At 45.8% G+C, this 15,814-nt stretch overlaps 1 long non-coding RNA gene across 1 annotated transcript in view; it reads right to left on the reverse strand.

Annotated features, from left to right (window-relative positions):
• Nucleotides 1-232: 232 nt before the first annotated feature.
• Nucleotides 233-15,814, reverse strand: part of LOC308182243 — a 76,254-nt gene continuing 60,672 nt past the window's right edge. Inside the window, exons 2-3 of the long non-coding RNA XR_013941723.1 lie at nucleotides 1,220-1,333; nucleotides 233-565 (exon numbers count right to left, since the gene is read on the reverse strand). This is a non-coding gene — a long non-coding RNA (uncharacterized lncRNA). The remainder of the gene's footprint in view (nucleotides 566-1,219; nucleotides 1,334-15,814) is intronic.

Below are 15,814 nucleotides of genomic sequence, written 5' to 3' on the forward strand. Positions count from 1 at the left end.
CAAAGGAGCTGTTGAGAGATCTGCTCAGACAGCAGTAGTGAAACAGTTGAATGATGCCCTAATCCAGAAGTAAATAAAAATAGAATAGTATGAAACTAGAGGAAATCACTTCCTTTCACAGCCCTTACCTGCTCTGTGTTTAAAGTGCAGTTCTTCATTAATACCAGCAGAAGGAAGTATTTGGTTACAAACAAAATGCTGAAACCTGATAAATCAATCATAGTGTACTTTATTGAGTGTTCATTAACACAGGACAGTCAAAGAATGACATTTATTATGAATTTTTTTCCAAGTGATTTAGAAAAGTACTCATGTTTTCCAACTAAGGTTTTCTTTGCCACATCAGCAGAAGTGCAGGAATTATTTCTGTTTGAGAACACAAGTTCTCTCAAGGAAGTTCACTCCTGGTCAAACCAGCAGGCTTAAAAACCAGATCATCATCAGCCTTTCTGAAGGTGCTTCATGCTTTCCAGACTAGTCAGACCTTCCCTTTTCTTTCATTTACATTTCCAAAAAAAGGAACGTACACAGATAGGTGTTCCAGGCAGGTACAAACAACTGGGTGCTGCAGTGGAAAAAAATAAAAAATAAAAATGCTGCCTTGTGTGAATGTTACTGGAGAAACCTCATGAATTTTTTTATTATTATTATTATTTTTTTTTTTTTATGGGAACTCAGATCATCCTGTGTAGCAAGCTTTGCCTTTAAATCACAAAGATATTTGTGACAGGATCTATTTCCATGAGTGGATTTTGATTGCAAATTCTTTTTACTTTGTAGTAGCAGTAAGGCCTGCCTCTTGGCACATATCTCTGTCCCTTCTCCCTTGTAGGATTTTGATGCTTGGTAGACTGAAATAATAAGCAGACTCCTCTGGATATTTGTATTTAAAGCAAAAGCAGGATTAAAATATCTTTTTGCATACACCTTTAGAATTTTCAGAATTAGTCCCAGAGCTGGTTTGCTTTGATTTTATTTTTCACCATGCTTTTCATTACTACCTCTTTCTTTCTCTCCAAATGACTCTAGAATGCTGGAAACATTTCTTTTTTCCTCCATTTAAAAAACAAACAAACAAAAAAACATTTCATGCATACAGATAAAGCAAAAGAAAAATCACATTAAAGACAGCTAACTGAGCAGAAGTGAATTGTGAATCACAAATTGCTTCTCCCTTACTACCACTTGAAGAAAGGTCAAGGACAGTTGTTCAACTTACCTAACTGCTTGCACAACCAGGCAAGAACTCACACACGTCAGTCCTTCAGACCATGACATATGTGGTTGCTGTAATTTCAGAAACTCTGGGAGGAACTTCTAATCGTTATCCAACCTGTGCAAACCAACCAATTAAGAATGTCTTTGTACCACATAAACACATGGAAATTGCATTTTATAGTGAAATAGTATTTATGTGAACAAGTCCAAGTTTCCAAGAACTATTTGAAGTAGAACAACTGAATTTATATTAGTTTTGTCATGAATGTATTAGCCAGTTTACTACTTTACCTGTGAAAATGGCATTTAAACACAAATTATCTCAAGCATTTACAAAAAAACTTGGATATTCAAAGCAGAACTGTACCCAGCAAGTTCTACAACACAGCAAATATGACAATTTTTCAATCAAACAAAATGTTTCACTACTGCTTATAAACTAGCTGATTAAATTATAAGTGTATGCCAGAGACTTCCCAGACCATACAAAGATCTATTGGTCTACAGCCATTGCTATTTGAAAATTGTGCCCCAGCCTGCATTGTTGTTTGAAGATTGACCCTCCTACACTAAGAACTGAGTTGATACCGAAGCCTCTCCATCAGGAAACAGGCATGAAAGGATTGTTGGCGTTTTCCGTAACCAGAACATATAGTTTAGTGGGAAATGTTAACTGGAATCTAATGGAAAGTACTGATGATTTTTTTTGTGTGTGTGTGTTTTGTTTTGTTTTTCCATCTTGTGTTTTGTTTTTCTTTTCCATCTTTGTTTTTTTTTTTTTTTTCCCATCTTTTGTTTTTTTGTCCATCTTGGAAAACAAATTTCAGTTTTGGAAGAAGTGAGAGACATTCACTCTGGGAAACAAAGAAAGAGAATGAGGATGGGAATTAAGGGATGAGGGAACCCAAAGCCAAACAGAGTCTATGGTGTAATTTACACCTGTAGACATTCATGCCCGTTGTAGATTACTCATGATAAATAATTCAATAGACACAAAGCTTTGTGCTAAACTCATTCAATGTTGTCAATAGTCCAAAATAGTTGAAAAGCTTTAATTATCTTCTCAGTTCATGGCTATAGTCATGGCTATAGTAGTCTGTCTTCCTTAAACTAAACTGTCCAGTCATCTAGCAATAACAGCACATAAATTCGCTGCATTTTGCCACTATGTTCGTCTACTTTCATGCATCCCCTCAAAGGTGTTCTCCTGAACTGATTTTTTCTATTCTCTCATTCAGCTGCAATGAGAGATGTTCTAGGGGACCACTGAGACTGAACAGAGTTGTTTTCTTGCATTTAAAGCAGTGAGAAATAATCTTGCCCCCCCCTAATTTGTAAGATTCAGCTAGGAAAGGAAAGATGAGGCCAACAGTTTTTCCTAGCAAACAAACTAGTTAGTATACAGCAATTCACAAAACACTAACAGGAAATATTTTCTCATCCATAAAAAAGCTGTACTACTGAAATGTAAACCTCATCAAAACTACTGATCGAAAGTCTTCCTTTCTATTGCGTATCCACCCTGAACTTAAATATCTAAGAGATGAATGTGTGATTGTGACCTTATTAAGGGTGTAAACTAGTCCCCATCCCTGATCATTTAATGCTCAGATTAATGCACACTGACCTTTTCAAACAGCAAGTTTCTTATTTACTTTACCTAGAGGGAAAGTACCATATTCTAATTTTTAAATCCCTGGGCTGTAAGGTACAAGCAGGTGTGTCACTCACCAAACCCTCAAAGTATTGGCATTATGCAAGGTGCTTTAGTTTAAGAACATTGCACCTTGATCATCAGACTCATCTTCTTCCCTTCACTGTGAGAGTTATTTCCACAATACCAAGAGCCCAGTGTATACTGGAGGGAATTTTGGACTCATCTGGAAATTTATAGACTTTTAAGAAAAAAGATGGATTGGACAACAAATTTATCTTGGTATAAGTTTATATATATTATCCTATCATTATGCTGCTTTTCAGGTAAGTTTAATTTATTTGTTACTTTGAGAGAAAAACATTCTCAATTAGTATTGTAAAGGTTTACATACTTTTAAAGTGAAATGATTACCACTAAAAACTATAAGCAAAGATAACATTGTACTTATGCCTGCATAAATACATAAACAATACCATTGATTTAATTTATTCAGAAATATCTTGTACTGCAAGTGAAAAAACCTTTGCTGTACAATTTTGGGAGTGGCATGCTTATTGTGGTCGTTGCCTTGTCATTTTTTTAGCACTCACATTTAGTCAATTTTTCATCAGTTAGAAGAAAATAATGGATAGGAAAACATGGTTTTCCATCCTTATGAAGAATATAAACAGGGAGGTACTGACAAAAGCTGAACTGATCTGATTTCATTTAGCAAAATTTAGAACAAATTGTTATGCTTAGTTCTAGCAATCAAAATTAATTTCTTTTTCTGTTTTACTAAAGAATTAGTGAAATGTTAATGTTTATAGTTTATCAAAACTGCTTATGTACAAACCTCATTTAATTAATAAAAAGAGGGGAAATAATAGTCCAGAGCACGTTTCTAGAAAATAACCAAGTGAGAAATATTTTGAAAAATTTACAATACTTTCAATTTTTTATTTTATATTTTTGTTACCTGTGATAAAGTGCTATTTGAAAAATGAGATTTTCAATGGCAACAAAATGACATAGCTCTGAGGCTCTAGAATTCCCAAGTCACTGAAACAATATTTCCTATAAAATAAGAATTAGCTTTGTCAATAGCTGAGAATTTTAAATTTAGAAGGTATTTAACCATAAAAAAAAAATCAAGATTTTTATTTGAATTCAAGTTTGAGTTATTTCTACACAGAAAGTAGTTTTGTGGTAGTGGCTATTCAAAAGAGTACAAATCTCAATTTCTGTAATGAGTTCTGAAACATTTACAATTTTAAGCCCCAATGACTTACAGAGCCATCCAAACAAAAATGCTCAGGAGAAGTGAATTCAGGTTAATGTAGAATAAATTTCAAGTGAATTTTTAAAAGTATATAAAATCCCTTTGCTCACACAACCAGTGGCTTAATTAATATTAGTTTAGATAAAGGCAATTAAGGCTGTTTTAATTTTGAATTAGAGGGGAAACAAAGGAGCTAAATATTGCTTTAAATAATGCAGGCTCCAAAAAAAAAAATCATATGTACAAAAATGATAGTAGTTTAGACCTTTCCCACTAGCTTTTCGGTTTTTTGCATCTTTGCTGTTGTATAAAAATCTGCAGATGGATTTCAGCCCAAAGCCAGATTTTAAATAGGTAGCATTTTGCCAATTGATGTGAAAATATTCTCCTTTTCCCACTGGATGACAAGCCCAGCTTTGACTTAGAACATGAGAACTACTGTTGTAGTGCCCTATAAGTTTCTGACTAAGACCAGAAAATCCATGACATATTGCGGCATTCATGTGATGAGATTTTGATATTTTGGTGAATTCTTTGTGAACACTGCTCCAGTGGAAGGATGGGTAATCATGTCCTTAGTTCTACAGCGTGCAATTCAATCAATATTTCAGTGTATGCAACAGTACAACTTGAATATTAACACATCCAATTACTCTTAGACCAACATACTGTGCTTCCAGTTTGCAGGTTAGGGGACTAGTCTGGGATAAAGCAAGATAAGCGTCTCTGAATCACTGAACATTTCTGCCAGGAAAGCAAAGCCTTTCTGCTTAGCCAGAAAGCAATTATATAATGTTTGTTGGCAGTCCCATTGTACAATTTGTAAATGTTATTCTACATTACAGGAATATTGCAAAGATAAAGACATCAAGGTACAGATAACACTGTCTAACCGCTATATCAAGTGAAGCTATAAGAAAAAATTAGTTCATTGTGTTTGGTCACCTTCTTTGGTATTCTAAAAAGAACACAGTAAATCTATTAAACTTCCCAGAAATGGATTAAACCCCCAAATAGCACAGAACAGACAGAACTTTCCCATTTTTTCTGCTGTTGTTTGTTTCTATTTAAATATGTATAAACAACAGAGTACAGGGATCCTAGTGTCCCACATTTTAGAAACAAAAGTATTCCGGAAGTTTATACAGATATACACTATTTCTTCTAATAATGGAATGTAGTTTCATTGACTCTTCTCTCTGAACTTTTGAGGCTTTATTTTGTTGTAAGTATTAGCATTACCATACTTGCTATTTTAATTAATCTGCAGCCTCCCAAGCCCTCTCATGCACAAAAACACTAGAGCCTCACTTGAATTATGTTGGAAGTTAAAAAGATAACAAAGATACATGAATGGGGAAAGGGCAGAACATGATTTTTGCAAATGCAGGATAGAGCTGTGTTCTGCTTAGCACTGGATCATAGTTAAAAGTCACACTAAGAAGGAGTGCTGAATAGTTTGCTTTGCCCAACACATTAGTGTGACAATAAAGTGTCTAGACTGGAGGTGGCTTAGAGCCAAGTGGCTCCAGGTGGTTGCACAGCAAGTTCAGGTCTTCTGGCAGTGCAAGCAGAAGAAACATCTGCCTGCAAAGACCACACAAATTCTGCTCTTCAGTTCTCCGTCTAGCATACCCTGACAACAAAGACATGGTTTGCAAGTATTATGGGACATCACAGCGATTCCGTATGTTTTGAATACCTCAGAATGAACACCTCTTCCTTTCCATATCCTTCCTCTCTGTAGCTGCACTGAGGAAGAATATCGGTCCTATTAGTTTCCTGGTGGGTGTCAGGCACAAGTGTTACCTGACCAGGCTGGTATACCTCAAAGAAGACATTCTGCTGAAATGACAAAACCAGCATGACAGAGAAGAGACTGAAGGCATGGGGTGTGATTCCCGAAAAGGATTATTAATAAAAAGAGCCCATCCTGCGAAAATTATAATCTAGATAATTTTGAGCATTCATTGCTGACATAAAAAACACTTCAAACTGCTGAATATTTTAACAGCTGGCTTTTTTTGCTAACCAAATTATTAAGCCAGTGATTAACTAACACTGCTTGAAAACTGAGAACAATAGATATCAGATAACGTGATGTAACTCGGTGAAAAGAATTCAAAAACATAGAACAACTAAAGAACCTGTAAATACAGTTCTCTCATAAAAAAAAAAAATAAATAAAATTTAACACTCTATTAAATGGCTCTTTAAAAAAAAGGGGGGGGGGAAGAGAAAAAGAGAAGGATACAAATAGGAAAATAAATTCCATTTGAAAGAGAACAAAGAGCATATTTGGGAAATGTCACACAACAAATACACATGCAGGTGAACTGCAGGGAACACATGCAAAAAGAAATTAGCATAGTATAATTGCAAACTACTAAAAAAATGGTCGGTTTATACTGTTACAGGGGAAAATGTCAAAGGCAGAACAGAAAGTACTACAACGGGAACAAAGACATCTCTCTCTAAGACGACAGAAAAGACCAGCTCAGCTTTGGAAACAACCACAGAAGTCACTTCCAGCACAGCTGGCACATCTACTACTGCTCGGGTCACAAGCACTCTGCCAGAGACCTTAACGACTCCAACCACCATCCTCCCAGAAACAGCCACCTCTACTACTGAGGCAACGTCTCTTCCTGCAGTCACCTCAGCTGTTCCTCTGAGCACTGCCCTGGAGACCACTTCTTCCCCACCTGGGACAACAGCTGCACCAACCACCCGTCTATCAACAGCCTCCACAGCTACAATCTCAAGTACCTCACCCGCCAAGACAGGACCTGCTGTCTCCACCACAGCTGTTGAAACTTCTAGCAGCGAGAGCCAGGCCGCAGCGGTTCCTACCACTACAGTTTCTCCCGCTTCTACTCCACCACAAACTTCAGCTACTCAGGGAAAAACTACAGGCCTCCCTACCAGGGCAGAAACGTCCAGCCCAGCTCTGGAAACAACCACAGAAGTCGCTTCCAGCACAGCTGGCACATCTACTACTGCTCGGGTCACAAGCACTCCGCCAGTGATCTTAACGACTCCAACCACCATCCTCACAGAAACAGCCACCACTACTACTGGCACAACATCTATTTCTGTAGCCAGCTCAGCTGTTCCTCTGAGCACTGCCCTGGAGACCACTTCTTCCCCACCTCGGACAACAGCTGCACCAACCACCAGTCTATCAACAGCCTCCACAGCTACAATCTCAAGTACCTCACCCGCCAAGACAGGACCTGCTGCCTCCACCACAGCTGTTGAAACATCTAGCAGTGAGAGGCAGGCCGCAGCGGTTCCTACCACTACAGCTTCTCCCGCTTCTACTCCACCACAAACTTCAGCTACTCAGGCAAAAACTACAGGCCGCCCTACCAGGGCAGAAACGTCCAGCCCAGCTCTGGAAAAATCCACAGAAGTCACTTCTAGCACAGCTGGCACATCTACTACTGCTCGGGTCACAAGTACTCCGCCAGTGACCTTAACGACTCCAACCACCATCCTCACAGAAACAGCCACCACTACTACTGGCACAACATCTATTTCTGTAGCCAGCTCAGCTGTTCCTTTGAGCACTGCCCTGGAGACCACTTCTTCCTCACCTGGGACAACAGCTGCACCAACCACCAGTCTATCAACAGCCTCCACAGCTACAATCTCAAGTACCTCACCCGTTGGGACAAAAGCTGTTGTCTCCACCACAGCTGTTGAAACATCTAGCAGCGAGAGCCAGGCCGCAGCGCTTCCTACCACTACAGCTTCTCCCACTTCTACTCCACCACAAACTTCAGCTACTCAGGCAAAAACTACAGGCCTCTCTCCAAGGGCAGAAACATCCAGCCGAACTCTGGAAACAACCACAGAAGTCACTTCCAGCACAGCTGGCACATCTACTACTGCTCAGGTCACAAGCACTCCGCCAGTGACCTTAACGACTCCAACCACCATCCTCACAGAAACAGCCACCACTACTACTGGCACAACATCTATTTCTGTAGCCAGCTCAGCTGTTCCTCTGAGCACTGCTCTGGAGACCACTTCTTCCTCACCTGGGACAACAGCTGCACCAACCACCAGTCTATCAACAGCCTCCACAGCTACAATCTCAAGTACCTCACCCGCCAAGACAGGACCTGCTGCCTCCACCATAGGTGTTGAAACATCTAGCAGTGAGAGGCAGGCCGCAGCGGTTCCTACCACTACAGCTTCTCCCGCTTCTACTCCACCACAAACTTCAGCTACTCAGGCAAAAACTACAGGCCGCCCTACCAGGGCAGAAACGTCCAGCCCAGCTCTGGAAACAACCACAGAAGTCACTTCTAGCACAGCTGGCACATCTACTACTGCTCGGGTCACAAGTACTCCGCCAGTGACCTTAACGACTCCAACCACCATCCTCACAGAAACAGCCACCACTACTACTGGCACAACATCTATTTCTGTAGCCAGCTCAGCTGTTCCTTTGAGCACTGCTCTGGAGACCACTTCTTCCTCACCTGGGACAACAGCTGCACCAACCACCAGTCTATCAACAGCCTCCACAGCTACAATCTCAAGTACCTCACCCTTTGGGACAAAAGCTGTTGTCTCCACCGCAGCTGTTGAAACATCTAGCAGTGAGAGCCAGGCCGCATCGGTTCCTACCACTACAGCTTCTCCCGCTTCTACTCCACCACAAAATTCAGCTACTCAGGCAAAAACTACAGGCCTCCCTACCAGGGCAGAAACATCCAGCCCAGCTCTGGAAACAACCACAGAAGTCACTTCTAGCACAGCTGGCACATCTACTACTGCTCGGGTCACAAGCACTCCGCCAGTGACCTTAACGACTCCAACCACCATCCTCACAGAAACAGCCACCACTACTACTGGCACAACATCTATTTCTGTAGCCAGCTCAGCTGTTCCTCTGAGCACTGCTCTGGAGACCACTTCTTCCCCACCTGGGACAACAGCTGCACCAACCACCAGTCTATCAACAGCCTCCACAGCTACAATCTCAAGTACCTCACCCGCCAAGACAGGACCTGCTGCCTCCACCACAGGTGTTGAAACATCTAGCAGCGAGAGCCAGGCCGCAGCGGTTCCTACCACTACAGCTTCTCCCGCTTCTACTCCACCACAAACTTCAGCTACTCAGGCAAAAACTACAGGCCTCCCTACCAGGGCAGAAACGTCCAGCCCAGCTCTGGAAACAACCACAGAGGTCACTTCCAGCACAGCTGGCACATCTACTACTGCTCGGGTCACAAGCACTCCGCCAGTGACCTTAACGACTCCAACCACCATCCTCACAGAAACAGCCACCACTACTACTGGCACAACATCTATTTCTGTAGCCAGCTCAGCTGTTCCTCTGAGCACTGCCCTGGAGACCACTTCTTCCTCACCTGGGACAACAGCTGCACCAACCACCAGTCTATCAACAGCCTCCACAGCTACAATCTCAAGTACCTCACCCATCAAGACAGGACGTGCTGTCTCCACCACAGCTGTTGAAACTTCTAGCAGCGAGAGCCAGGCCGCAGCGGTTCCTACCAGTACAGCTTCTCCCGCTTCTACTCCACCACAAACTTCAGCTACTCAGGGAAAAACTACAGGCCTCCCTACCAGGGCAGAAACGTCCAGCCCAGCTCTGGAAACAACCACAGAGGTCACTTCCAGCACAGCTGGCACATCTACTGCTGCTCGGGTCACAAGCACTCCGCCAGTGATCTTAACGACTCCAACCACCATCCTCACAGAAACAGCCACCACTAGTACTGGCACAACATCTATTTCTGTAGCCAGCTCAGCTGTTCCTCTGAGCACTGCTCTGGAGACCACTTCTTCCTCACCTGGGACAACAGCTGCACCAACCACCAGTCTATCAACAGCCTCCACAGCTACAATCTCAAGTACCTCACCCGTTGGGACAAAAGCTGTTGTCTCCACCACAGCTGTTGAAACATCTAGCAGTGAGAGGCAGGCCACAGCGGTTCCTACCACTACAGTTTCTCCCGCTTCTACTCCACCACAAACTTCAGCTACTCAGGCAAAAACTACAGGCCTCTCTACCATGGCAGAAACGTCCCGCCCAACTCTGGAAACAACCACAGAAGTCACATCCAGCACAGCTGGCACATCTACTACTGCTCGGGTCACAAGCACTCTGCCAGTGACCTTAACGACTCCAACCACCATCCTCACAGAAACAGCCACCACTACTACTGGCACAACATCTATTTCTGTAGCCAGCTCAGCTGTTCCTCTGAGCACTGCTCTGGAGACCACTTCTTCCTCACCTGGGACAACAGCTGCACCAACCACCAGTCTATCAACAGCCTCCACAGCTACAATCTCAAGTACCTCACCCGCCAAGACAGGACCTGCTGCCTCCACCACAGGTGTTGAAACATCTAGCAGCGAGAGCCAGGCCGCAGCGGTTCCTACCACTACAGCTTCTCCCGCTTCTACTCCACCACAAACTTCAGCTACTCAGGCAAAAACTACAGGCCTCTCTACCAGCGCAGAAACGTCCAGCCCAGCTCTGGAAACAACCACAGAAGTCGCTTCCAGCACAGCTGGCACATCTACTACTGCTCGGGTCACAAGCACTCCGCCAGTGATCTTAACGACTCCAACCACCATCCTCACAGAAACAGCCACCACTACTACTGGCACAACATCTATTTCTGTAGCCAGCTCAGCTGTTCCTTTGAGCACTGCCCTGGAGACCACTTCTTCCCCACCTGGGACAACAGCTGCACCAACCACCCGTCTATCAACAGCCTCCACAGCTACAATCTCAAGTACCTCACCCGCCAAGACAGGACCTGCTCTCTCCACCACAGCTCTGGAAGCATTTAGCAGCGAGAGGCAGGCCTCAGCGGTTCCTACCACTAGAGCTTCTCCCGCTTCCACTCCAACACAAACTTCAGCTACTCAGGGAAAAACTACAGGCCTCTCTACCATGGCAGAAACGTCCAGCCCAGCTCTGGAAACAACCACAGAAGTCGCTTCCAGCACTGCTGGCACATCTACTACTGCTCGGGTCACAAGCACTCTGCCAGTGACCTTAACGACTCCAACCACCATCCTCACAGAAACAGCCACCACTACTACTGGCACAACATCTATTTCTGTAGCCAGCTCAGCTGTTCCTCCGAGTACTGCCCTGGAGACCACTTCTTCCTCACCTGGGACAACAGCTGCACCAACCACCAGTCTATCAACAGCCTCCACAGCTACAATCTCAAGTACCTCACCCGTTGGGACAAAAGCTGTTGTCTCCACCACAGCTGTTGAAACATCTAGCAGTGAGAGGCAGGCCACAGCGGTTCCTACCACTACAGTTTCTCCCGCTTCTACTCCACCACAAACTTCAGCTACTCAGGCAAAAACTACAGGCCTCTCTACCATGGCAGAAACGTCAAGCCCAATTCTGGAAACAACCACAGAAGTCACATCCAGCACAGCTGGCACATCTACTACTGGTCGGGTCACAAGCACTCTGCCAGTGACCTTAACGACTCCAACCACCATCCTCACAGAAACAGCCACCACTACTACTGGTACAACATCTATTTCTGTAGCCAGCTCAGCTGTTCCTTTGAGCACTGCTCTGGAGACCACTTCTTCCTCACCTGGGACAACAGCTGCACCAACCACCAGTCTATCAACAGCCTCCACAGCTACAATCTCAAGTACCTCACCCGTCAAGACAGGACCTGCTGTCTCCACCACAGCTGTTGAAACTTCTAGCAGCGAGAGCCAGGCCGCAGCGGTTCCTACCAGTACAGCTTCTCCCGCTTCTACTCCACCACAAACTTCAGCTACTCAGGCAAAAACTACAGGCCTCTCTACCATGGCAGAAACGTCTAGCCGAACTCTGGAAACAACCACAGAAGTCACTTCTAGCACAGCTGGCACATCTACTACTGCTCGGGTCACAAGCACTCCGCCAGTGACCTTAACGACTCCAACCACCATCCTCACAGAAACAGCCACCACTACTACTGGCACAACATCTATTTCTGTAGCCAGCTCAGCTGTTCCTCTGAGCACTGCTCTGGAGACCACTTCTTCCCCACCTGGGACAACAGCTGCACCAACCACCAGTCTATCAACAGCCTCCACAGCTACAATCTCAAGTACCTCACCCGTTGGGACAAAAGCTGTTGTCTCCACCACAGCTGTTGAAACATCTAGCAGCGAGAGCCAGGCCGCAGCGCTTCCTACCACTACAGCTTCTCCCACTTCTACTCCACCACAAACTTCAGCTACTCAGGCAAAAACTAGAGGCCTCTCTCCCAGGGCAGAAACATCCATCCCAGCTCTGGAAACAACCACAGAAGTCGCTTCCAGCACAGCTGGCACATCTACTACTGCTCGGGTCACAAGCACTCCGCCAGTGACCTTAACGACTCCAACCACCATCCTCACAGAAACAGCCACCACTACTACTGGCACAACATCTATTTCTGTAGCCAGCTCAGCTGTTCCTCTGAGCACTGCCCTGGAGACCACTTCTTCCCCACCTGGGACAACAGCTGCACCAACCACCAGTCTATCAACAGCCTCCACAGCTACAATCTCAAGTACCTCACCCGCCAAGACAGGACCTGCTGCCTCCACCAAAGGTGTTGAAACATCTAGCAGCGAGAGCCAGGCCGCAGCGGTTCCTACCACTACAGCTTCTCCCGCTTCTACTCCACCACAAACTTCAGCTACTCAGGCAAAAACTACAGGCCTCCCTACCAGGGCAGAAACATCCAGCCCAGCTCTGGAAACAACCACAGAAGTCGCTTCCAGCACAGCTGGCACATCTACTACTGCTCGGGTCACAAGCACTCTGCCAGTGACCTTAACGACTCCAACCACCATCCTCACAGAAACAGCCACCACTACTACTGGCACAACATCTATTTCTGTAGCCAGCTCAGCTGTTCCTCTGAGCACTGCTCTGGAGACCACTTCTTCCTCACCTGGGACAACAGCTGCACCAACCACCAGTCTATCAACAGCCTCCACAGCTACAATCTCAAGTACCTCACCCATCAAGACAGGACGTGCTGTCTCCACCACAGCTGTTGAAACTTCTAGCAGCGAGAGCCAGGCCGCAGCGGTTCCTACCAGTACAGCTTCTCCCGCTTCTACTCCACCACAAACTTCAGCTACTCAGGGAAAAACTACAGGCCTCCCTACCAGGGCAGAAACGTCCAGCCCAGCTCTGGAAACAACCACAGAGGTCACTTCCAGCACAGCTGGCACATCTACTACTGCTCGGGTCACAAGCACTCCGCCAGTGATCTTAACGACTCCAACCACCATCCTCACAGAAACAGCCACCACTAGTACTGGCACAACATCTATTTCTGTAGCCAGCTCAGCTGTTCCTCTGAGCACTGCTCTGGAGACCACTTCTTCCTCACCTGGGACAACAGCTGCACCAACCACCAGTCTATCAACAGCCTCCACAGCTACAATCTCAAGTACCTCACCCGTTGGGACAAAAGCTGTTGTCTCCACCACAGCTGTTGAAACATCTAGCAGTGAGAGGCAGGCCACAGCGGTTCCTACCACTACAGTTTCTCCCGCTTCTACTCCACCACAAACTTCAGCTACTCAGGCAAAAACTACAGGCCTCTCTACCATGGCAGAAACGTCCCGCCCAACTCTGGAAACAACCACAGAAGTCACATCCAGCACAGCTGGCACATCTACTACTGCTCGGGTCACAAGCACTCTGCCAGTGACCTTAACGACTCCAACCACCATCCTCACAGAAACAGCCACCACTACTACTGGCACAACATCTATTTCTGTAGCCAGCTCAGCTGTTCCTCTGAGCACTGCTCTGGAGACCACTTCTTCCTCACCTGGGACAACAGCTGCACCAACCACCAGTCTATCAACAGCCTCCACAGCTACAATCTCAAGTACCTCACCCGCCAAGACAGGACCTGCTGCCTCCACCACAGGTGTTGAAACATCTAGCAGCGAGAGCCAGGCCGCAGCGGTTCCTACCACTACAGCTTCTCCCGCTTCTACTCCACCACAAACTTCAGCTACTCAGGCAAAAACTACAGGCCTCTCTACCAGCGCAGAAACGTCCAGCCCAGCTCTGGAAACAACCACAGAAGTCGCTTCCAGCACAGCTGGCACATCTACTACTGCTCGGGTCACAAGCACTCCGCCAGTGATCTTAACGACTCCAACCACCATCCTCACAGAAACAGCCACCACTACTACTGGCACAACATCTATTTCTGTAGCCAGCTCAGCTGTTCCTCTGAGCACTGCCCTGGAGACCACTTCTTCCCCACCTGGGACAACAGCTGCACCAACCACCAGTCTATCAACAGCCTCCACAGCTACAATCTCAAGTACCTCACCCGACAAGACAGGACCTGCTGTCTCCACCACAGCTCAGGAAGCATTTAGCAGCGAGAGGCAGGCCTCAGCGGTTCCTACCACTAGAGCTTCTCCCGCTTCCACTCCAACACAAACTTCAGCTACTCAGGGAAAAACTACAGGCCTCTCTACCATGGCAGAAACGTCCAGCCCAGCTCTGGAAACAACCACAGAAGTCGCTTCCAGCACTGCTGGCACATCTACTACTGCTCGGGTCACAAGCACTCTGCCAGTGACCTTAACGACTCCAACCACCATCCTCACAGAAACAGCCACCACTACTACTGGCACAACATCTATTTCTGTAGCCAGCTCAGCTGTTCCTCCGAGTACTGCCCTGGAGACCACTTCTTCCTCACCTGGGACAACAGCTGCACCAACCACCAGTCTATCAACAGCCTCCACAGCTACAATCTCAAGTACCTCACCCGTTGGGACAAAAGCTGTTGTCTCCACCACAGCTGTTGAAACATCTAGCAGTGAGAGGCAGGCCACAGCGGTTCCTACCACTACAGTTTCTCCCGCTTCTACTCCACCACAAACTTCAGCTACTCAGGCAAAAACTACAGGCCTCTCTACCAGCGCAGAAACATCCAGCCCAGCTCTGGAAACAACCACAGAAGTCACATCCAGCACAGCTGGCACATCTACTACTGCTCGGGTCACAAGCACTCTGCCAGTGACCTTAATGACTCCAACCACCATCCTCACAGAAACAGCCACCACTACTACTGGCACAACATCTATTTCTGTAGCCAGCTCAGCTGTTCCTCTGAGCACTGCTCTGGAGACCACTTCTTCCTCACCTGGGACAACAGCTGCACCAACCACCAGTCTATCAACAGCCTCCACAGCTACAATCTCAAGTACCTCACCCGCCAAGACAGGACCTGCTGCCTCCACCACAGGTGTTGAAACATCTAGCAGCGAGAGCCAGGCCGCAGCGGTTCCTACCACTACAGCTTCTCCCGCTTCTACTCCACCACAAACTTCAGCTACTCAGGCAAAAACTACAGGCCTCTCTACCAGCACAGAAACGTCCAGCCCAGCTCTGGAAACAACCACAGAAGTCGCTTCCAGCACAGCTGGCACATCTACTACTGCTCGGGTCACAAGCACTCTGCCAGTGATCTTAACGACTCCAACCACCATCCTCACAGAAACAGCCACCACTACTACTGGCACAACATCTATTTCTGTAGCCAGCTCAGCTGTTCCTCTGAGCACTGCCCTGGAGACCACTTCTTCCCCACCTGGGACAACAGCTGCACCAACCACCAGTCTAT

The sequence above is a fragment of the Anser brachyrhynchus genome, assembly GCF_964034855.1.
Source record: "Anser brachyrhynchus genome assembly, chromosome: 23".
In the NCBI taxonomy this organism is placed as follows: domain Eukaryota; kingdom Metazoa; phylum Chordata; class Aves; order Anseriformes; family Anatidae; genus Anser; species Anser brachyrhynchus.